We start from the raw sequence: 23,193 nt of genomic DNA on the forward strand, positions 1-23,193 counted from the left end.
GTTTTATCCACATGGTGAACCAGGTTGGCATCCAGCTTTGCAACTTCCTGGATATGAGACTATAACAACGAAAAAAGTTTCCATGTTACAATCAAAGTTCCTCATACAGCAGTTTTTCAAAATGAATTTAATTCAATTTTACATGGAGGAAAATTGACTCAACAATGGATTGTAGATTCACATTTACAAGCTGAGGCAAACAATTTAAGTTACCTTAGGCAACAACAAGGAAAACCTAAGAGTAGCACAATACAATGGTCTTATGGACTTCTTAACAGAAACTGCTTTAACCTCCGGTAAGCAAGTAGGAAAAACTGTCATTTTACCGTCATCATTCCAAGGAGGACCAAGAAATGTGCAAGAAGGATATCACGGCACCATGGCAATAGTGAGCAAATATGGACACCCAAATCTGTTTATTACGTTCACTGAAATCAAAAAGGCCTGCTATTCAAGAAAATGCATTTCCTGGACAAAAACCTTCAGACAGACCAGATTTAGTAGCAAGAGGATTCAAAATTAAGCTGGCATCTTTAGTGAATGATGTTATAAAAAAAATAAAAACTGTTTGGTCCAGTTATTGCTCATGTGTACACAACTAAGTTTCAAAAAAAGAGGACTCCCGCATGTGCACATGCTGATTATATTGGAGAACAAGCTTGACATACAAGCAGCCACCGATCGTACAGTTAGTGCCAAAATTCCCAATCCAGACACAGACCCAATTTTATAGGACATGGTAAAAAAATACATGATACATGGTCCATGTGGTACTTTCAACAGTAATTCACCATGCATGAGTGAGGGAAATTGTAACAAAAATTTTCCAAAGCCATTTCAACAAAAAACAGTAGCCAATGTCAACATTTACAAAGGATATGACTGCACCAGTATTAAAATAGTAAATAATCAATGACTACAACATGACGAGATGACCAATTACCATGATTCAAGGTATGTGACACCACCAGAGGTTACGTGGAGACTGCTGGAAAACTGTATGCATGATAGATCTCATGGAATCATTAGTTTAGCAGTTTATTTGCCATTCCAACAGTCAGTATATTTTCAACCAGGGCGTGAATGTAAGGCCATTAATCATGCAGACATTTCAAAAACAACTTTAAATGCTTGGTTTTCACTAAATCGCAATTGTCCTGAAGTACAACTGTATTTATACTGAGAAATTCCATACCTTTATGTATTTCAAAAAGGTGTTTGGTAAAGAAGACAAAGAGGATGTATTCAGTGTGTCCAAATGATATAGAAAGATTCTGTTTCTGCAATAAAGAAAGAGTTCTACTATTGCATGTCCGTGAAGCAACCAGTTTTGAAGATTTACGTACCATTAACAATGTCTTCTGTGATACATTTCAAGAAACAGCAAAAAGACAAAATTTTCTGGCCAGTGAAGAAGAATGGAGCCAGTGGCTGGAGGAAGCAGCTGGATTTCAAATGCCCAGACAGTTTAGGAACACATTTGGATTCATTTGCATATTTTGTAAGCCATCTAATGCATTTCAGCTATAAGAACAATTTAGGGATGTCATGACAAAGAACCATAGGAGACATCACAATGATAATGTGGCAGTATAAAAGGCATTGCTGGATATACAATTGTTGATAGTCCATGGATTAAACTGTAGTTTTTTTGGTCTCCCTGATCCAGGCATCATTGTTGAACAAAGTAATGACATCCTTTATGACATTGCCGAATGTCATAAAGGCAGAACAATGAATTAGAAACCTCAATGCACAAACAGAAATACGCCTTTGATCAAATTGTTACTGCTATAAATGGAGACAGTGCAAATCATTGCTTTTATTTGCATGGACCTGGAGGATTTGGGAAAACTTACTTGTATAACACTTGAATGTTTTACACTTTAATAGTTTATATTAAAGGAACCGGACAAATTGTTCTCCCTTTTGCAACAACAGGAATAACTGCTCATCTTTTAAAAGGAGGAAGAACAATACACATTGGCTTCCAATTACCCGTCCCAATATTTGAAACATCTACTTCACGTATAAACTTACATTCACCGAAGCTGCCACAATGAAAAAAGGCCATGTTAATTATAATTGACGAAGCCACTATGATGCACACTCATGCACTTAGATGCATTGATTTATTGCTCAGAGAGATTATGCAAAATGAAATGCCATTCAAAGTGAAACTGCTTTTGTTAGGTGGAGACTTCAGACAAACATTACTAGTCATAGCACGATCTACAAGAACAGAAATGATTGAGGCATGCATAAAAAGTAATCTGTGGTCAAATTTCACCAAAATCAAATTATCACAAAACGTGCACTGAAGGGCAACATCATTCAATGAATGGACTCTCAAAGTTGGTGAAGGAACTATGTCAAATGATTATAGATTGCCACCAGATGTAATTGAAATACCAGAAACCTTTATTGAAATGGAGTCCATTGTCACAGCAGTTTATGAGAACCACATTGAAGTAGAAGACTTAGAGTCCCTTTCAAAGAAAATTATTGTAACTCCCAAAAATAAACACGCCATGGAATTGAATACTAAAATTATAGCTTTGCTGCCTGGTGAAATGAAAATGTACCGCAGAACAGATTCTATGATCATGGATGATTCTGAAAATCAAACTATTTATCCCATTGAATTTTTAAATGCACAAACACCATCAGGACTCCCATCACATGAATTGCAATTGGAAACTAGTGCTATTGTTATGTTACTCAGAAATATGAATCCAAAAATGGGACTGTGCAATGGAACTCAACTGATAATAAGAGGATTACACCACAATTTCATAGATGCTGAAATAATTACAGGTACTAATGTAGGACATTGCATCATCATTCCTCAGCTCCATTGGACACACAACTACCTTTCATTCTGAAAAGGAGACAATTTCCCGTAATAAGAGCGTTTGCAATAATGATTAATAAATCACAAGGACAAACGTTTGATTCTGTTGGCCACTGCTTACCAGAACCAGTGTTTTCCCGTGGACAACTGTATGTAGCCCTAATGAGAACCAGAAATAAAAAACAACTTAAGAATATACATTTCACCAGTGGCAAACAAACAAGGAAATCTAAACAGCAATGAGAAAATATTCACTGAAAACATAGTCTTTAAAGAGATATTTGATGCTTGATTCCTGCCACACCATCTGGATGCTTACTCAAACTGTAAGCAACCCAAAGGGACACTGGGGAATCAACCCCAATAGCATATCAAATCACAGAAAAAGGAAGCAATTCGTATCTTTACATGTTCAGCCTACTTAAGTTTTCAACATACTGACTTAATTTAAAATACATATAAAAAGTAAAATCTACCTGTTTGTTCCTCTTATTTGTAAGTCATCCATCATTCATAATGGGCAATCTGTTCTTTGGAGGCAGAGGGGCACAGTGGGGATAGACTGGCACAACAGAGCACCACCATGATGGCAGGGAACGGATGGGACAGAGCAGGGGGGCAATGCCAGCAGTGGACCGCGGGAGGGTGGGCACACGGAGCTGGATGCGGGGGAAGTAGGGGGAGCCCCACTGGGCCAGAGGCAGGGAGGCGGCAGCATGGGGCATTGGGTGGCAGTGCTCCGTCCCCACCACCCCCCTATCATTCTTGTCAGGCAATTGGTTAGTATGATAATAAAGTATATGTTGTGGACAGTTATGAGAGGTCCAACTGAGATGGACTGTCGATTGACAGAATGAGGGGACTAATAATTGGATGATAAAATGATTAACAGGTGGTGTGATGTCATCACCTGTGTGAGACTGGATCATGCATGTCAGGGAACGCAAGTCTGTGTGACTGTGGCACCATTGTTGTGTGGCTGGGTGACGTGAGGAGAGTGTGCAAGTCTGACAGTGCGCGCACCTGACTGAGAATTGGATTGTGAAAGTTTGTGAGAGCATTGGTGGTGGATGCGTCTCTGAAAGACAGTAAGCAATGTTTATGTTGAGGCCAAAGGTGCCTGTGTGAGTGAGGGGCTGAACTCCCAGGATATCACTGAACTGTGGAGCGACTCCCACTATCCATGAACACACCTGCCCAACTTACCTGCCATCCTTCGTGAGGGTAAAGCATTACCCACCCTTTAATCTGAGGTGCTCAGCACCCATTTGGGAAAGGCAGAGAAAGCCTCAGTGACTGTGGCTAAAGCCACAGTAGCTATCTCAGTCTCCACCCTAGGCCCTTAGTGCCCTTGACCACTATCTTGTGGTAATTCAGTGGTGCTGTTTGGTTGTTACTTGTAAATATTGTACATACTGTTTACCTTGGGATTCCTATTTGTTGTCATTGTTAGTGCTGTTAGTGACTGGATTTGTTATAATGTATTTTCATTGAACTAATATCTGAGTGTCTTAGAGTCATTGGTATATTTGCTCTCCAGGTGGGGCCAGGCCAATACCCTGGGAACAGTCACTTTTCAGCCTGCCATCAGCAGGGTAGTAGGGCAAAGGAGGATTGATAACCTTCTGTATTGGTATTTCTGAGACCCTGTGAGTTTGCATTCCTTTGCCCCTGCTCTAGGCAGGAAAGACTGCTGGGGTCTAATAACCCCAGCAAGGTTTGCGTTCAGTCTCTTTTTGAAGATCTCCAGGGTAGGTGCCTGCACCGTCCCCGCTGGGAGTCTATTCCAGAGTCTGGTCACATGAACCGTGAAGAAGTTTTTCCTTGTATCCAGTCTGAAACTTTCTTTTAGGAGTTTATGAACATTGCTTCCAATTTTCCCTTGGGGCGCCTTGGTGAACAGTTGTTTGCCTAGCCCCTGATGCTCACCCCTGCTATATTTGTAAGCTGCCACCAAATCCCTCTGAAGTCTTCTCTTTTCTAGGCTGAACAGTCCTTATCTGTCAGTCTTCCTTTGTATGGCTTGCTTTTCAGGCCTCTAATCATATGAGTGGCTCTTCTCTGGACTCTCAAGCTTCCCCACATTCTTCTTGAAGTGTGGCACCCAGAACTGGACGCAGTGCTCCAGCTGCAGCCTCACCAATGCCAAGTAGAGCGGGAGAATAACTTCCTTAGCTTTGCTTGAGTTGCATCGGTTAATGCATGCCAGTGTGTTGTTTGCTCTGCTAACTGTAGCATTACACTAGCAGCTCATATTAATTTTATGGTCAATTATGACCCCCAGGTCCCTTTCAGATGTGGTGCTAGCTAGCGTAGCACCACTGAGCCTGTACGTTTGTTGTGGATTTTTCCTCCCCAGAGGGAGTACTTTACACTTCTCAGTGCTGAACAGCATTGTGGTTCTGGTCCGCACATCTAACTATTCTGTCTAGGTCTGCCTGGATCATCAGCCTACCCTGATGTGTGGCTGCACTTCCCCAAAGCTTAGTGTCATCGGTGAACTTTGCCAGTGTGCTTTTCACCCCCGCATCCAGATCATTGGATAAAGATGTTGAAAAGCACTGGTCCAAATACCAAACCCTGGGGGACGCCACTGGCTATCTTCCGCCAGGTAGACACAGACCTGTGTATTAGTACTCTCTGGGTCTGACCCCACAGCCAGTTTCCCACTCATCTGACTGTTGAATTGTTGAGCCCATAGTCCCCTAGTTTTGCCTCATGGGACACCAAGTCAAAGGCTTTCCTAAAGTCCAAGTAAATGACGTCAACCTCATCTCCCTTATCCAGGTGGTGTGTAACCTGGTCATAGAAGGAGATGAAGTTAGTCAGACATGACCTACCTGCAGCAAAATCTTGATGGCTGTAGTTCAGAATTTTGCCTTTTACTAGCTTATTGCATATGGACTCCTTAAGATATTATCTAAGGATTTGGGGTTGAGGTCATGCTGATCGGCCTGCAGTTCCCTGCATTCGTCAGGCTATCACTCTTAGATTGGTGGAGTACAGATGCGAAGTACTCATTCAGGAGTTCAGTATTCTCCTTGATGTTGGTGATCAGATGTCCAGATGCATTGTGCAGTGGTTCCACATTTCCATTGGTCTTCCTCCTGTTACCTACGTACCTATAAAGCACTTCTTATTGTCCTTGATTTTGGTTGCTAACCTGAATTTGGTCACCACCTTTGCTTTTCTAAACTGCCCCCTGCAGGTGTGGGCCAATCTTATATAGTTCTCCTTGGGGCCTATTTCTAGCTTCCATCATTGGTAAGCCTCCCTTTTCTTTCTCAGAAGATCTGTGACTTCCCTGTTGAACCAAGATGGCCTCCCAGCCCCTGTGCCACTTTTTCACATACAGGCAGTGGCAATGCATAGGAGGTGTACGTGCACCCCCCCCCCAGAGCACCAGTGCACCCCCTGAATGGCTGTGCTCACCGCTTAGGCAATGGGTGGGGGGGCAGGCAGGACCACTGGTTCCCCCCACTGCAAGTGCCGGCCAATCACAGCAGGTGCTTCCAGAACTGATCACAGCCACTCCTGGAAGCGGCTGCAGCAACTGGCCATGGGGGAACTCCCCCCAGGCAGCAAGATCGGCTGCAGGGGACCCCCCCCCCCCCGGGGTAGTGAAATCTACCACAGGGGACCTCCCCCTCAGTCGGCAGGACTGGTCACAGGGGGGCTAATGCCCCACCTGACTAAGGCAGCACCAGTTGCCCATGCATACAGGTATAGGCAACTTTTGTACACCAAAGATGGTGTTCTTGAGGAACGGCCACTCTTCATCCATACCCTTTCCCTGCAGTCCATGATCCCATAGGGCATTACTCACTAAAGTCCTTAGCTTATTGAAGTCAGCTTTTTTAAAGTAAAAAATTTATACCTTATTGATAGATTTCCCATCCCTATGACGGACAGTGAAAGTGATAGTGTTGTGGTCACTGTAGCCTAGGTTACCCTCTATCATCAGATCACTCATCAGGTCGTCCCTGTGGCAGCAGAACTTTATCAGCCATGGAAAAGCAGAAAACAGAATATGACAAAAAGACTGGAGAACATAGATTTCAATCTGGGGAAAAGGTGCTGGTTTTACTCCCAACCACCGCTAGTAAGTTGCTTAAGTTGTTTAGCAAAAAAACAGGCAAGGCCAGAGGTATTGAGCATAGGATAGATACGCCAAAGCGGGTGGTGGTGAGAGAAAAGTGGAGGTCCATTCCACAACAGCTACAAGATGCAGTTAAACAAGAGGTAGAGAAAATGTGGAAGCAAGGAATTATAACCCCTTCATGTAGCCCATGGTGCAGCCCTACAGTGGTGGTGCCTAAGAAGGACAGGTTCCTGAAACTCTCTGTCGACTTCCATAAAGTCAACAGCATAGCCAGATTTGACACATTCCCCATGACGCACACGGAGGAGCTCCTGCAGAGGAGCAGTTTATTTCCATCATGATCTTGTCAAGGGCTACTGGCAGATCCCAATGGCAACAAGAAACCAACCAAAGGCAGCTGTTGGAACGCCATGGGGCCTGTTTGAGTTTAAACGCATGTCATTCGGGCTTCACAGAGCAGCAGCCACATTCCAATGCCTGATAGATGACCTCCTGGCACCGCATACTGCCTATGCCATGGACTATATAGACAACATTGTAATATTCTCACAATCCTGGTCACAGCATTTATGACACCTACAGGCAATTTTGGCAGAGATACAGGCTGTTGGGATGTCGGCCAATCCCATGAAGTGCATACTTGGCATGTGGGAAATAGATTACCTCAGTTTCAGGGTGGGCCAGGGTTGTATCCTCGTGCTGGCTAGTAAAGTAGATTCTGGCACACAGACAACGAGGGAGATGAGAGCGTTCCTTGGGCTGGCTAATTATTATAGGAGATTCATACTGCACTTCACCACCAAAGCAGCCCCATTGATGGACACACTTCAAGGTAAGATGAGAGGGCCAATAATCTTGTCTATTCCCATGAGCACTGTATTTAAAAAACTTAAACAGGCTTTGTTCAGTGATGCAGTGGTAATTACACCTGACTTTTTCAAAAAGTTTATTCTACAGACAGACGCCTCAGAGACAGCCATAGGAGCAGTGCTGTGTCAAGAGTACGATGGAACAGAAAGACCTGTAGCGTATGCTAGTCAGAAGTTAAAGGTACACCACAATTGAACGGGGATGCCTTATTATAAAGTGGGCTATCAACTATTTCTGATACTATTTAATGGGGAAAGAGTTCTGCCTGACAAAGGATCATGCACTGTTGCAGTGGCTGAATAAGATTCAGAGTGAGAATACATGTCTCACACGGTGGGCTCTGTCACTGCAGCCATTTAAATTCTCGATTAATTATAGGTCCAGTGAGACCAATAAGGTGGCAGACTTTTTATCCTGGTGTGCAGAGCCGGCATAGAGAGATACAACATGCCAGCAAATGAACATGCCAGATACAAGGAGAGGACGGAAAATACTGCCACAAGGCAACTTTGGCAGGGAGGTGTGTGGCAGCGGAGCTCAATCAGCCACAGCCACAGATGGGCCGAGGCTGCCAGATCACAACCCAGAAGCACATCAAGCACTTCCGGGGACACCAGCCCCAGGTCAAGCCCAGCTAATAAGGGCCCTCTGGGCCCAATGGGAGGTGCAGAATGCGGTGACAGAGTTTAAAAACCACACAGAACTGACGGGCAGGAGGACCAGAAGTAGCTGCAGCAGCACCATGGCAGTCACATACCTGAGGGATTGCCCCTGCAGGGGCGACTGGTGAGAACCACAGCAGCAAGCAGCTCTCATTGGAGCTGGCTTGGAGGAGCCGGGTAACTTACCAGAAGGTGGGACTGGTCCTGTGCAGCAACGACAGCCAGAGACAGGCCAGGATGACATGCAGGAAAAACAGTACAGTTGTGAGTACTGGAGCTGAGCAGAGGGGAAGGAGAGCAACTTTCCCTACTTTTGGCATACGGATGGTGCTTTGATAGACGTTTGCCTCCTAAGCAGAGGAGATATATTGGTGTGGAGGGATTTGTATCCTTTATCCTCAGTGCCAGAAAGAGACTGTTGAAATTTGTCTGGACATTCTTTACCTGTGTTTGTCATCTGGGAGGTGCCAGGTGGGGTGTAGGGGAGGCGGAGCCTCAAGACGTGGAGCCCATGGCATCTGTGTGAAAGCTGTACAAGGACATGAAAGATCAGCCTCTCTATTTTCTATAACACCAAAGATGTGGCAAGCAAGAACTTACAGCACCCACTGTGGGAACCCAGAGGGCACTCACCAGGGGTGTATCCCTGGTCAGGGACATGAACCACCTCACACGGCGATGTCTACTTTACGGCGAGTATTCCCAGTCTGCACCAGCTCAGCTTTACCTCCATGTCAGGTGAAGTGAATTGGGGCCAATCTGCAGTGCATGCTTTATCCGGAGGCAGACCCAGAGGAGGGTCGAAGGAGCAGGGGCAAGTAGCCGAAGAACCAGAAGCATGGGTGAGCCGCTGGGCTGAGGCTGAAGAGGCAGTGGCACCCTCACTGCAGGAGTGACGCGGAGGGTGGAAGAGGTCGGGCACCAGAGGGGAATCTAGGGATAGCTGCTGGGAGCGGCGGAGGTGGCAGATCCACCTGAACCACCCGCTGTGGTGTTTCTTTTCCTCATTTTTTTTTCATTCCTTTTGCCTCCTATGGACATTCCCCGGCTGGTCAGAGAGTCCAGAGCAAGGTCAGGTACCTGCCCAAGGAAAGGGGAGCAGGGGCCCACCCCCCAGAAGCCTTCACAGCTGAAGCAGGGCAGGCAAGATCCCCAGCCGTGAAAACTGCGTCTGCCCCAGCTGATGACGTCTGAGGGAATCCCCTGCCATGGGAGCAACAGTTGCCGGTAATCAGGTTCCTTGCACTGTGGTTTGAAAGTCCCATAGAAGAGACCCAGGTGGGGAGAGTGGATCGTAGAAGAGTCTGGGGTAACGGCCCCAGGCAAGAGAGCACCAGATCTGGAAGACCCCTGAGGAAGAGGAGGCCAAACGTCAAGGACTCTACTTTTTTTTTTTTTTGAAAGGGAAAAAAGGAAAAAATTAAAAGGAGAAGAGGGAATCAGAAAGTTGGCTCCAAGCTGGTCCTTTCTTCAATCCCAGACTTGGGCCCCTAGGCTGCGGGGCAGCCCCTTTGATTGAGTTGGGCAGGAGACGGTAGTCACCACCTCCCTTTTTCAGATCTTTTATATCATCAAAGTCGTGGTGGGAGGGAAAAGAAGGGGTGTCAAATCCCATCCAGCTCAGCCATACAGGCACAGCCACCTTAAGAGGCCGGTGAACATCAGCAGGACGTCGGGGTGTACGCCCTTACACGGTGACAGCCCGACAATTTGGTGCATGGGCTGGGAATTCTGATGATGGCCTAGAAGAAGCAGAGAGGATGGAAGTCCTACCTTGGTGGCAGCTACAGCAGGTGTGGACCCGGTTCCACAAACACTGCACCTAATGGGACAGGTCCTCCAGCAGCAACAGCAACAATCTGCACGACAGCTGGCCTTGGAGGAGAATTGGATTCAGCAGCAAGCATAGCAACAGCGAAATGCAGTAGAGTTAAAGATCCCGAAAATGACCATCCATGATGACCCTGAAGTGCTCCTTGAGAGCTTCGAACGGGTTGCCCTGGCCACGGGGCTCGAAAGGTCCTGATGGACTCGGAGCCTTGGAGTTTTGTTGATTGGAAAGACTCAGGCGGCCTATGGGTCCATGCCCAGGGAAGAAGCTAGGGATTACGATAAGGTTAAAAAAGGAAATTCTACATAGGCTTGATATTAACCCTGCAACGTACCGCCAAGCATTTAGGGCCTGGAAACCATGGGAAACAAAGGAACCGAAAGCACTGTTGCAGCAGTTGGCCGACTTGGCATCTGAGTAGCTGAGACCCCTAGAAAACTCAAAAAGTGAGATCTACAATAAGATCCTGCTAGAGCAGTTTCTGTATGATTTGGATGAGGAAACCCAGCAGTGGGTCTGCTGCCACCAGCCAGGATCATCCACTGAAGCAGTGCAGCTGGCAGAGAATTTTTGGAGTGCCTGGGGGGAAAAGCTGCAAGAACGAAGCCCCAGAATAGCGGGACCCCCAAGATCCCACAATCCCGCAAGGTCAACGAGCTGAGGACCCCGGGAAAGCAGGAGGCCTGAGGACAGTGGGGTGATCTGCTTCCAGTGTAGAAGATTGGGGCACATGGCTCGGGACTGTCTCTCCCCATCTTGGGGCCTTACACAGACAACTCATTCGCCGTTCACGGAGCTGAAAGAGTCTTCGGGACAAGTGGACTCCTCCGGAGTAGAAATCATGGACTGTAGCATTCGAAAAGGCACACCAACTAGCCCCGGATCCCATCCTATAGTCGACACTTGGGTTGGGGTAAAAGATTGGAGGCAATCGTTGACACGGGTTGCTCCCACACATTCATTCAAAGTAAATTAGCCCCCTCCATGTATATACAGAAAGCCACCCCAGTAAAGGTAACCTGCATGCATGGGCATAGTACATTTTATCCACGGCAGTTTTACTGAGTCATGGTATTTGGGATTATGCGAGAAATGCTGGTGAGGTTAGCTCAGGACTTGCCATATCCCATGATCCTGGGCTGGGACTGGCGCGAGATCTATGAAGTGCTTGGAGTTGCAAAGAATGTCGGCGTGGGGGAGGTTGGCCTGGTAGAAGATGATACTGGGGACCTTGACCTTGAATGGCTGACAAGCAGTCGAACTTCTGAAAGGCCCAGGAAGAAGAGCGGGAATTCCAGGCCATATGGTAAACGGAACTGGCAAAGGTGGAGGACGAAGTGGTGGACCTGGCTCGCTACGCCCGCATGCCCCAATTTGAGGTTAGGAATGGTTTATTATAATCGGGTAAAGCAAAGCCCTTCAGAGGGGGCAAAAGTGGCTCAACTATTGATTCCCACCCAGTTTAGGTTTCCCCTCTTGATCTAGCACACAGGAACCCTCTGGGGGGATACATAGGGCACCAGAAGACCGAACCTAGATTGACGAGATGGTGCTTCTGGGCTGGGCTGTATGAAGAGGTTGAAAAGTTTTGCTGTGCTTGCCCAGCATGCCAAATGGTAAGCGGGAACCAGCCCGCATGAGTTCCGTTACAGCCCATGCCAATAACCAAGGTCCCCTTTTCACGTATTGCACTGGACATCATGGGTCCCCTCTCTAACTGTTCAGAAGGCCACCAATTTCTGCTGGTTATCATGGACTATGCAACTAGGTTCCCCGAAGTGGTTCTGATGTGGTCAGTCACAGGGCCCCGGGTGGCGGAGGAGCTGATGAAGTGGATTGCCCGGGTGGGCATCCCAAAGGAAATCATCACTGACCAGGGGTTGAACTTTATGTCAAATGTCATGCATGGCCTATGCAAGACACTGCAGATTAAATACCTTCGCCCCATGGTCTACCACCCACAGACTAACAGGGTGGTGGAAAGATTTACTCAAACCCTGAAGAATATGTTGAGGAGGTGCATGCAGGTAGAACCCCGCCAGTGGAACCTGATGATCCCTTCATTGTTATATGCAGTGCAAGAGGCACCCCAGTCATCATTAGGATTTGCCCCGTTTGACCTAGTATATGGGCACTGGCCTAGGAGCCTGCTAGATCTAGTCAAAGAAGGATAGGAGGCTAGGCAGGAGAGTGGATTAAACTTCTCCAAGTATGTGCAGAGCTTGCAACAACATCTACAGGGGGCAAGAGAATTGGCTCGTGATTACCTGAGAACAGCCCAGCAGTCACAAAAGGCCACATATGATAAGGAGACCCAAGAAAAGGGCCTCTGGATAGGTCAAAAGGTTTTGGTGTTGCTTCCCAACACCAAGAATAAACTTATGAATGTCACAACCCAATTAAGTAGTGCCCATGCCACAAGCAAGAGATACCAGTTAAAGCAGTTTTATTCTGCACTAGGTTAACTAAGGGTTAACAAAATGATAGTAACAGCCTCCTTTGCTATGCATGCCAACAAAGAGATTTATAACTGCGCCACTAACAGAAATGAAACTTTAACCTTCTGTGCTTTACATAAATCATTATAACTGGTCAGAGTAATAATACAGGGAGTAGCCCTAAAATAACACCTTAGCGAAAACCGCTATATAATTGGCGATTCTAATTAAATTTATGACGTGGCGAAAACCAATTGGCTATTACACAAATAAAACCCGTTTTTACTTCCACAAAGTCGGAGACCTCCGTACACACCTTGGAAACCTCTGAACATACGTGTCAGAGTAATTAGACAATTTGATCACTTGTCTAAGTTCCCCGTCTCGACCCAATCTCAGATGTAAATCAACGACTGCCGGCCCGACTATTTCTGCCTGAACGCTTATGCAGACCGACCTAATGAACCCTAAGCTGTAACTAACCAAGTATCTGACCTCCGTCATTCACCACCTTGATGGCGTAAGTAAACAATCTTGCTTTGCAACCAATAAGCGTCCACCTAATTAATTCCACTCCAAGCGTCACAAGTACCCGCCTGACGGGCCCCCTGAGGCCCCCGGACTCCTTGCTGCAGTGCACGGCAGCGACAATGAAATGTTGGCAGGGACCCTTTGTGATAACACGGCAAATGGGTCCCATGAGGTTCTTAAGCCAGGGTCTCATTGGGAGAAACAGATTTACCATGTTAACCTACTTAAAGAATGGAGGGAGCAGGAAGGTCTATTGATTGCCTCTTCCCCTCTGGAGGACAAGTTTGGCCGAGAGCCTGGCCCCAGGACAGAGACCAAGGTCCTACTTGTCCCTATGGGACCCCAACTCAATCCAGCACAACGGTGCCAGGTCGAGGCCCTCATGAAAGAGTTCCATGATGTCTTTAGTGAGAACCCTGGGTGTGTCCGGGGAATAACCCATTGCATAGTTACACCCCCAGGACAAGTCATCAGAGAGAAATAGAGAAGGATCCTCCACTGTAAGCATGAGGCCATCTGCACGAAGTTAGCCAGAAGGCTGAAACGGGATAATCCAGGAGTCACGGAGCCCCCGGCGGAGCCCCATTGTAGTGGTTACCAAGCCCGATGGGCCCTTATGATTGTGTATTGACTTCAGAAAAGTGAATGCCATTTCCAGGTTTGAGGCTTTCCCAATGCCACAGATCAGTGAGCTTCTTGAGAAGGTAGGGCAAGCCTGGTTCATTTCCACTCTCGATTTAACAAAGGCTATTGGCAGGTCCCACTGTGAGAAGAAGACAGGGCAAAAAACAGCATTTGGTACCCCATGGGGTTTATACAAGTTCAGAAGAATGCCCTTTGGGGTGCACGGGGTGGCCGCTACTTTCCAACGGTTGGTTGATTGGGTATTGGCCCCACACCAACAATATGCAGCCACGTATATAGACGATATTGTCATCTATACCCAAGGGTGGGAAGATCACCTCAGGGCAGTGAGAGCAGTCCTGCAGGAACTACACCAAGTAGGTCTGATGGCCAATCTGAAGAAATGTGTCCTGGGCAAGGTGGAGACCAAATACTTAGGATTTTTATTGGGGCGAGGACAGGTCCAGCTGTTGGCTGACAAAATAAAGGTTCTACACTAGTTCAAGCCTCCGCAAACCCATAAGCAACTGAAGGCCTTTCTGGGGTTCGATTACTACAGGCACTTCATACCCAAGTTTGCGGATATCACCGCTCCCCTTACTAACCTGTTGCAAGGAAAGATGTGGGGGTTGCTCATATGAAACGCTGAGAGCACACTCGCCTTTGAACGTACCAAGAAGGCTCTCTGCCATGAGGCGGTGCTAGATACTTCAAACTTCAAGTTACCTTTCACCTTACAGACAGATGCTTTGGAGAGGGCATTGGGTGCCGTGCTGTCCCAGGAGATCGAAGGAGCCTCCTGACTCATAGCCTATGCTAGACAAAAATTAAATCCTCAAGAAAGAAGGTACAACATCATTGAACATGAGTACCTTGCCATAAAATGCGGCATTCAGTACTTTTGGTACTACCTACTGGGGCGGGAGTTCACCCTCATCACCGATCACGCCCCCCTGAGGTGGCTGAAAAATCAAACAAACAGACAATGCCTGCATTACACAGTGGGCTCTAGCCTTGCAGCCTTTTAGTTTTAAGATCGCGTACCGGCCCGGAAAAACTAACGCCATGGCTGATTTCCTTTCAAGATGCCATGGGGAAGAAGACAGAACGGATTCTGGGACAGCAGACATGGATCCTATCATACCAAAACCCCAGGGCGTAAGTATGCCTAATGGCGAATTAAGGGGGGAGGTATGTGAGAGCCCAGAGGGCATTCACCACAGGTGTATCCCTGACCAGGGACATGAACCACCTCACGCAGTGACGTCTACTCTATGGTGAGAACTCCCTGTCTGCACCAGCTCAGCTTTACCTCCATATCTGGTGAAGCAAATTGGGGCCAATCTGCAGAGTGGGCTATATCCGGAGGCCGGGGGCAGACCCAGAGGAGAGTCGAAGGAGCAGAGGCAAGTAGCCAAAGAACCAGAAGCGTGGGTAAGCCACTGGGCTGAGGCTGAAGAGGCAGTGGCACCCTCACTGCAGGAGTGATGCGGAGGGTGGAAGAGGTCGGGCACCGGAGGGGAATCCGGGGATAGCCACTGGAAGCGGCAGAGGCAGCAGATCCACCTGAACCACCTGCCACGGTGTTTTTTTTCCCTCGGTTTTTTTTTCTTCCTTTTGCCTCCTGTGGACATTCCCCAGCTGGTCAGAGAGTCTGGGGGAGGGGAAGATGAGGGCGGGGGAAGCTGTGGACCACCAAACTATGTGGCACCCACAAGGACAGCCCAGCCTAAAGAAGGAGAACATTGGGAACCTGCAAGCCATGGGGCGGCCAGCACTACAGCACAGTTAAGCAACGAGAAGGTAAGAAATAAGGGGCCCCTTGGGATTCGGAGCGGGGGGGGGCAGCAAAGGCACCAGTCGCAGGACTCAAGTGCCTATATACTAATGCTAGGAGCATGGGGAACAAGCAGGATGAACTAGCGCTCCTGCTTGCAGAAAACACCTATGACCTGGTAGGGCTAACAGAAACCTGGTGGGATTCGTCCCACGACTGGGAGGTACATATTGAGGGTTATAGATTGTACAGAAAGGACAGGGTGGGGAAGAAAGGGGGAGGGGTTGCGCTTTATGTCAATGAGCAATATATGTCAACCCTCATCAAGACGGAATTGAAGGATGAGGAAGTAGAAGGATTGTGGGTTAGGCTACATGGGGGGCAAGGAGAAAGGGATTTGGTGTTAGGGGTCTGCTACAGACCCCCACACCAAGGGGAAGAAATAGATGCAGGGTTCCTGAGGCACCTCTCGGAGACCATAAAAGCTGAAGAGGCGGTAGTCATGGGGGACCTACCCAGACATCTGCTGGGAGACGCAGACAGCAAAGTCCCACCGTTCACGCAGGTTTCTAACCTGTGTACAGGACCTCCACCTGACACAGGAGGTACACGGTCCCACTAGGGGGAATGCCTTACTGGATCTGGTATTGGCAACGGGGGATGACATGGTAGGGGACCTACAGATCGGTACCCATCTGGGGGACAGTGATCACCTAATAATAGAATTCTTCATAAAACATTGAGTGAGTAAGGTAACTAGTAGGGTGAAAGTGCTAGACTTTAGGAAAGCTGATTTCAATGAACTCAGGCGATTAGTCAAGGATGCACTGCAGAGTAGGAGTTTTGAAGTGATGGGAGCCCAAGAAGGGTGGCTGTGCCTTAAGGAAATGATCCTTCGGGCACAAAGGGAGACGATTCCAACGCGAGGAAAAAGAGGGAAAGGGGCCAGGAGGCTTCCTTGGCTGACCAGAGAAATCCAGGGCAGCCTAAGGGCCAAAAGGGGAGCACGTAAAAAGTGGAAACAGGGAGAGATCACCAAAGACGAATATACTTCCTTTGCTCGCGCTTGTAGGGAGGCAGTTAGACGGGCCAAAGCTACCATGGAGCTGAGGATGGCATCCCAAGTAAAGGACAACAAGAAATTGTTTTTTAGATATATAGGGAGTAAAAGGAAGGCCCAGGGAGGAATAGGCCCCTGCTAAATGGGCAGAAACAATTGGTGACGGACAGGGGGGACAAGGCTGAACTCCTCAACGAGTTCTTTGCCTCAGTGTTCCTAAGTGAGGGGCAAGACAAGTCTCTCACTGGGGTTGTAGAGAGGCAGCAGCAAGGCGCCAGACTACCATGCGTAGACCCTGAGATGGTGCAGAGTCACTTGGAAGAACTGGATGCCTTTAAGTCGGCAGGCCCGGATGAGCTCCATCCGAGGGTGCTGAAGGCACTGGCTGATGTCATTGCACAGCCACTGGCGGGAATATTTGAACGCCCGTGGCGCATGGGCCAAGTCCCGGAGGACTGGAAAAGGGCCAATGTGGTCCCCATTTTCAAGAAGGGGAGGAAGGAGGACCCGGGCAACTATAGGCCAGTCAGTCTCACCTCCATCCTTGGCAAAATCTTTGAAAAAATTATCAAGGCTCACATTTGCGAGAACCCGGCAAGACAAATTATGCTGAGGGGAAACCAGCACGGGTTCGTAGCAGGCAGATCATGCCTGACTAATCTAGTCTCTTTTTATGACGAGGTTATGAAATGCCTGGACACAGGAGGAGGGGTGGATGTCATATACTTAGACTTCAGGAAGGCCTTCGATACGGTATCCCACCCCATACTGGTGAACAAGTTAAGAGGCTGTGACTTGGATGACTACACAGTCCGGTGGGTGGCGAATTGGCTAGAGGGTCGCACCCAGAGAGTTGTGGTGGATGGGTCGGTTTCGACCTGGAAGGGTGTGGACAGTGGGGTCCCGCAGGGCTCGGTCCTGGGACCGATACTCTTTAATGTCTTCATCAGTGACTTGGATGAGGGAGTGAAATGTACTCTGTCCAAGTTTGTGGATGACACAAAACTGTGGGGAGAAGTGGACACGCCGGAGGGAAGGGAACAGCTACAAGCAGACCTGGACAGGTTGGACAAGTGGGTAGAAAACAACAGAATGCAGTTCAACAAGGAGAAATGCAAAGTGCTGCACCTAGGGAGGAAAAATGTCCAGCACACCTACTGCCTAGGGAATGACCTGCTGGGTGGCATGGAAGTGGAAAGGGATCTTGGAGTCCTAGTGGACTCCAAGATGAACATGCGTCGGCAATGTGACGAAGCCATCAGAAAAGCCAATGGCACTTTATCATGCATCAGCAGATGCATGAGGAATAGATCCAAAGAGGTGATACTTCCCCTCTATCGGGCGCTGGTCAGAACGCAGTTGGAGTACTGCGTGCAATTCTGGGCGCCGCACTTCAAGAGAGATGTGGATAACCTGGAGAGGGTCCAGAGAAGGGCAACTCGTATGGTTAAGGGCTTGCAGACCAAGCCCTATGAGGAGAGACTAGAGAACCTGGACCTTTTCAGCCTCCACAAGAGAAGGTTGAGAGGCGACCTTGTGGCTGCCTATAAGTTCATCACAGGGGCACAGAAGGGAATTGGTGAGGTTTTATTCACCAAGGCGCCCCAGGGGGTTACAAGAAATAATGGCCACAAGCTAACAGAGAGCAGATTTAGATTGGACGTTAGGAAGAACTTCTTCACAGTTAGAGTGGCCAAAGTCTGGAACAGGCTCCCAAGGGAGGTGGTGCTCTCCCCTACCCTGGGGGTCTTCAAGAGGAGGTTAGATAAGCATCTAGCTGGGGTCATCTAGACCCAGCACTCTTTCCTGCCTATGCAGGGGGTCGGACTCGATGATCTATTGAGGTCCCTTCCGACCCTAACATCTATGAATCTAAGTCATCCATGATGACTATATCCTGTGCTGTCAAAGCCTCTTCCAGTTCTCTGGAGAATTCCAGATCTACCTCCTCATCTTGATTCAGAGTTCTCTAATATATTCCTACAGGTAGGTCCCTTTCACTGTGTCACCCCCGTATCTTGACCCAGAGGGTCTCAAGTCTCCCTTCCTTAGTAACAATTTTGGCTTCCAAGGATGTGTACTGCTCCTTTATATATAAAGCTACACCTCCACCCTTTTTCCCCTGTGTGATCCCTCCTATGCAGGGTATACCCTTTATAGCTATGGTCCAATCATGGGTAGAGTCCCACCAGGTCTGTTATCCCTATGATATTGTAGTCCCTGCTAGGAAGCAGGAGGGCCAGTTCTTCCTGTTTGTTCGCCATGCTCCTGGCATTTATATACAGGCATTTGCACCCTCCGCTGGAGGTCTTTGGTTCCCTGTCATGTTGAGGGAGCATTATTCCCTCAGCTCATGCTGTTGTGTCCTTCTTGTCATGTCCTGTTGTTATGGTTGTTTGTTTGTTTGCCCCTGGGCTTGCTCTGCTCATTGTCTCCTCCTCCCCCACACCCCGACCCTGTTCCCTGGCAATCTCAGTTTAAAGCCCTGTCCAGGATGTCTGCCATCCCAGTCAAGAAAAGAGGGTTCCCCTTCAGCGTGAGGTAGATGCCATCCCTTCCCAGAAGACCTTGGTCTCTGAGGCTTCAGAGAAGGGTTACTGATCAGTCAACAATAGAGTTCCTTTCCTACAACCGGACATTTTTTTAACCAATCCTAGAATTTACCCACTTCCCCTCTAGTAGTATTGGTTCACGGCACCAAGGTAATTATCAACCCTGCTTTCCCATCAATGTTCCATGTTTGTATGCGTCTCATATCTGGTGTTCTAAATTGTATATTATAATATATATTAGAATTAGTATAAATCAACCACAGGTGTTCATAGTTATATAGTTATTCTTATTGGAAGTTGTTTAATAAACTGTTGGCATTCGTTAATTGTTATTGTGTCTGTGGATATTCTTGGTACCTAATTAGCCCCTCAAGCATGCTACTTAAGCTGCCTCTGGCCCTCTGCCATGCATATTCACACCGAAGTCCCCATACTCTCTGCCCTGCAGGAACACAGTCCTAAGGTCACTGTGGGATCATCATCTACATGAGATGCTTTACTGCACAACAGACAAATTTGATGCACAGTAAAGCATCATCATCCTCATGTGCACAGCAATCAGGGCACAATAGACTAATTTACTGCACTGCCAGATAGTCCCATCAGATACAAGTGGTATGCACTGGTGCAGTAAATTACTGCGCTTAAATGCATGTGTAGACAGTGACACTGGGATTAGTTTATTCAAATTGAACCAAATATATTCAGTTGCTTTAATTACACATGTAGATGCACCCTTTGTGGACATGACCACAGTGACAGACTGAAGTCACAAAGTGTCTCAGTGGCAAAGCCAGGACTAGAATACCTCCATCTGAATCCTCACTCCCTGGACACCACCCTGGTAAGCAGGCACTTAGAAATCACAACGCTCTTCCCAATTGTTCTGGGAGCAATCTTTTGCGAAAACATTTATAGCTTCTTTCTCTCTTTGTCATTACTGATAAACAAAAACAACTTGTCCCCCACCCAAGATTGGCCGCCGCCGCCACCACCAGCACCACTAGCTTCTGTGGGTGGTCTCCGCTCGCCACCCTGCTCCGCTCACCACCCTGCCACCAGCGACACTGCCGCTGGCTTCTGAAGGTGGTTGCCACTTGCCACCCCGGCACTGCTGCCAATGCTGCCACCCACAAACTGTGCCCCCCAGTCTCAGGAGGCACCAGTCACCCATGGCTCTAACCTAGGGGTTTTCAACCTTTTTTAATAAGTGTACCCCTGGCGGACAGACACAGAGCTTTCAGTTGAAGTACGTGCTACAGCAGGCATGGCCAACCTGCAGTACAAATGCCCCAAGTGGTAAAGGCTGTATGGGGCACATGGCAGATCAGGAAGCACAGCACAGCACATGGCAGGCACCACAGCAGATAGGGCAGGAAGAAGGCCGAACAGCAGATCAAACAGAGAAAGGAGAACCCGGTGGCACTTACAAGAGTACAGAGCTCATTTCTGACACACCTGCTTAAAAGGTTGGCCCCCACCCTGCTAAGTGTTTGCAGGTTCAGGTAATTCATTTTAAAAAGTTAAGAAATGGAAAGAAAATTACATAAAACTGACAGAGTAAACTAGGATGCCCAGTACAGGTGTACAGACGTGATGGCTTTACTCCTCCTGGAAAGCAGAGTCTCTATTGAGGAAAATTTAAAAAGTGCAATGCATTTAATATTGCCATTAATATCAGTATCATGTTTCACAAGGTAGCCATTCATCTATCTACTCCTAGTAAAACTTAGTCTTTATGAGATCAAGGGGAATATTTTTTTTTTAAATGATGATCTCACAGCCTGGGAAATCTGCTGGCTGCAAAGTCCCTGTGAAATTACACCCCCACAACTATATATGTGTATGTGTATATATACACACATATGTATACATACATATACACACGTATATACACATACATATATACACACATCCTCCTCTTCTTCAAGAGGAGGTTAGATAGGCATCTAGCTGGGGTCATCTAAACCCAGCACTCTTTCCTGCCTATGCAGGGGTTCAGACTCAATGATCTATTGAGGTCCCTTCCGACCCTAACATCTATGAATCTATACGAATGTATCCATATCAATACATATCTACATAGATGTCTGTATACACATATACCTATCTAGATACACATCTAGCTGTACATACATATATGATATATATAATGTATGTTGCATATACAATGCACAGGTATACCCATACCCGGTACATTATCAGCTATACGCACATCAGGGAAACTGCACCTGCTGGCCACGCAGTGACACGGCCCACGTACATGGTGACTATATAAATAGGGTACCATATTTCCAGCAGCAAAAAAGAAGACACCCGGGGGGGGAGGGGGGGGAGAGACGAGGAGGAGAGGGCAGAGGGGCATATGATTGTGGGTGGGACAGTGATATGCCCATGCCCTACCTCTGCCACTCCTAAGTGCCTGCTCCTCCAGCCCCCACTCACTCCCAAGCCACAGCCCCCTGCCCCCCCAGCCCTGCCGGTGCCCTGCACTCTGGACCTGCAGTCCCCTGCCCTCCAGTGCTGCCAATGCCCTGCACTCCTGAGCCACAGACCCCTGCCCCACAGGCCTACCAATGCCCCATGCTCCCAACCTGCAGCCCTTGCCCCCCAGCCCTGCCAGTGCCCCTCATTCCTGACCCACAGACCTCTGGCCCCCAGCCCTGCCAGTGCCCCGCACTCTGGACCTACATCGCCTGCCCCCCAGCCCTGCTGATGTCCTCCACTCCCGATCTGCAGCCCCGCCCCCCCCGCCCTGCTGGCGCCCCTCACTTCCACAAAACCCTGCTCCCCTCCCCAGCCCTGCTGCCGAAGCAGTGCCTGCGAGCACACATACACACACACACACACACACTCTCTCTCTCTCTCTTTACCTGGATTGCTGGGGCCCGTGCAGGGAGACTGTGACCCCCCCAACAGCCAATCACCTTGCCCGCTGCTCCCAACCCCAAGCAGCTAGCCCAGGAGAGCAGAGGAAGAGCCAAAAACCTGGACATTTGCTCTTATTTTAAAAATCCACCCAGATGCAGGTGCACAGGGCCAAAAAGGGGACGTGGGACATATGGTAACCCGAATACAACAATAATGTATCACATGGAGCAACGTTAGCACATCTTAAATGTGGAATTATCATATTGGAAGCCGTGAACAACGTGTGCCCCCAGCAGCTGGGGGGGCACGGCGGCAGCGGTAAGCAGGAGCTCCCGCAAACGCCACAAGCAGAGTCGGCAGCAGAAGGAGGGGGTGGCGACCACTGACCAGGGGCTGGCGACCACCAGCAGTGAGCAGTGACCGCCCACAGGTGCTGCCGACAGTGTTGGCAGTGCCTTTTTGTAGGGGGTGCACGTGCACCCTCTACGTTATCCCTGCTGGAACCTCGAAATCATATTCGCTGAAAAACTATCGTAGGCTTTAAAATATGCAAATAAGCATGCAAATAAGTCGTCTTATTTACTTTACATTGCTCAGTGTAACAGGCCAGTGACTGAGTGAGAAACGGGCCATCAAACTTGAAGCATTTCTTCGCTTGGAGGCAAGCAGCCATAGGAAAGTGCTGACAGCATGCCCGAAGGTCAGTTGAGACTGCCCAGAGTGACTGGATTTTGCACGTGCTGCCTCAAAAAGTAGTCGTACAGTTTGGACGCTTTTGTTATTATTAAACATACATCACACAACGGCTGAAGCTGTCGTACACACAGGACGATGACGGTCCGGGGGGCAGCGCCGCGCGGGAGGTGCACGCTGACGCCTGCAAGCAACGCGCCCCGCGGGGGGGGGGCAGGCACGGCCCCCCTCGCGGCTCGGGGAGAGCCAATCACCAGCTCCCCTTCCCGCAGCAGCCACGTCAACAAAACAGAGCGGCCTGTGACACACGCTCGCCCCGCCCTCCCCT

General features: G+C 48.3%; 1 long non-coding RNA gene across 1 annotated transcript; it reads right to left on the reverse strand.

Moving 5' to 3' along the window:
- Positions 1 to 110: 110 nt before the first annotated feature.
- Positions 111 to 23,126, reverse strand: LOC132244549 (uncharacterized). The gene is made up of 2 exons (XR_009456110.1): positions 22,761 to 23,126; positions 111 to 3,013 (listed from the first exon to the last, which is right to left on the reverse strand). It is a non-coding gene; the product is annotated as an uncharacterized LOC132244549 (long non-coding RNA).
- Positions 23,127 to 23,193: the final 67 nt, after the last annotated feature.

This window comes from Alligator mississippiensis, chromosome 12, assembly GCF_030867095.1.
Source record: "Alligator mississippiensis isolate rAllMis1 chromosome 12, rAllMis1, whole genome shotgun sequence".
Taxonomy (NCBI): Eukaryota; Metazoa; Chordata; order Crocodylia; family Alligatoridae; genus Alligator; species Alligator mississippiensis.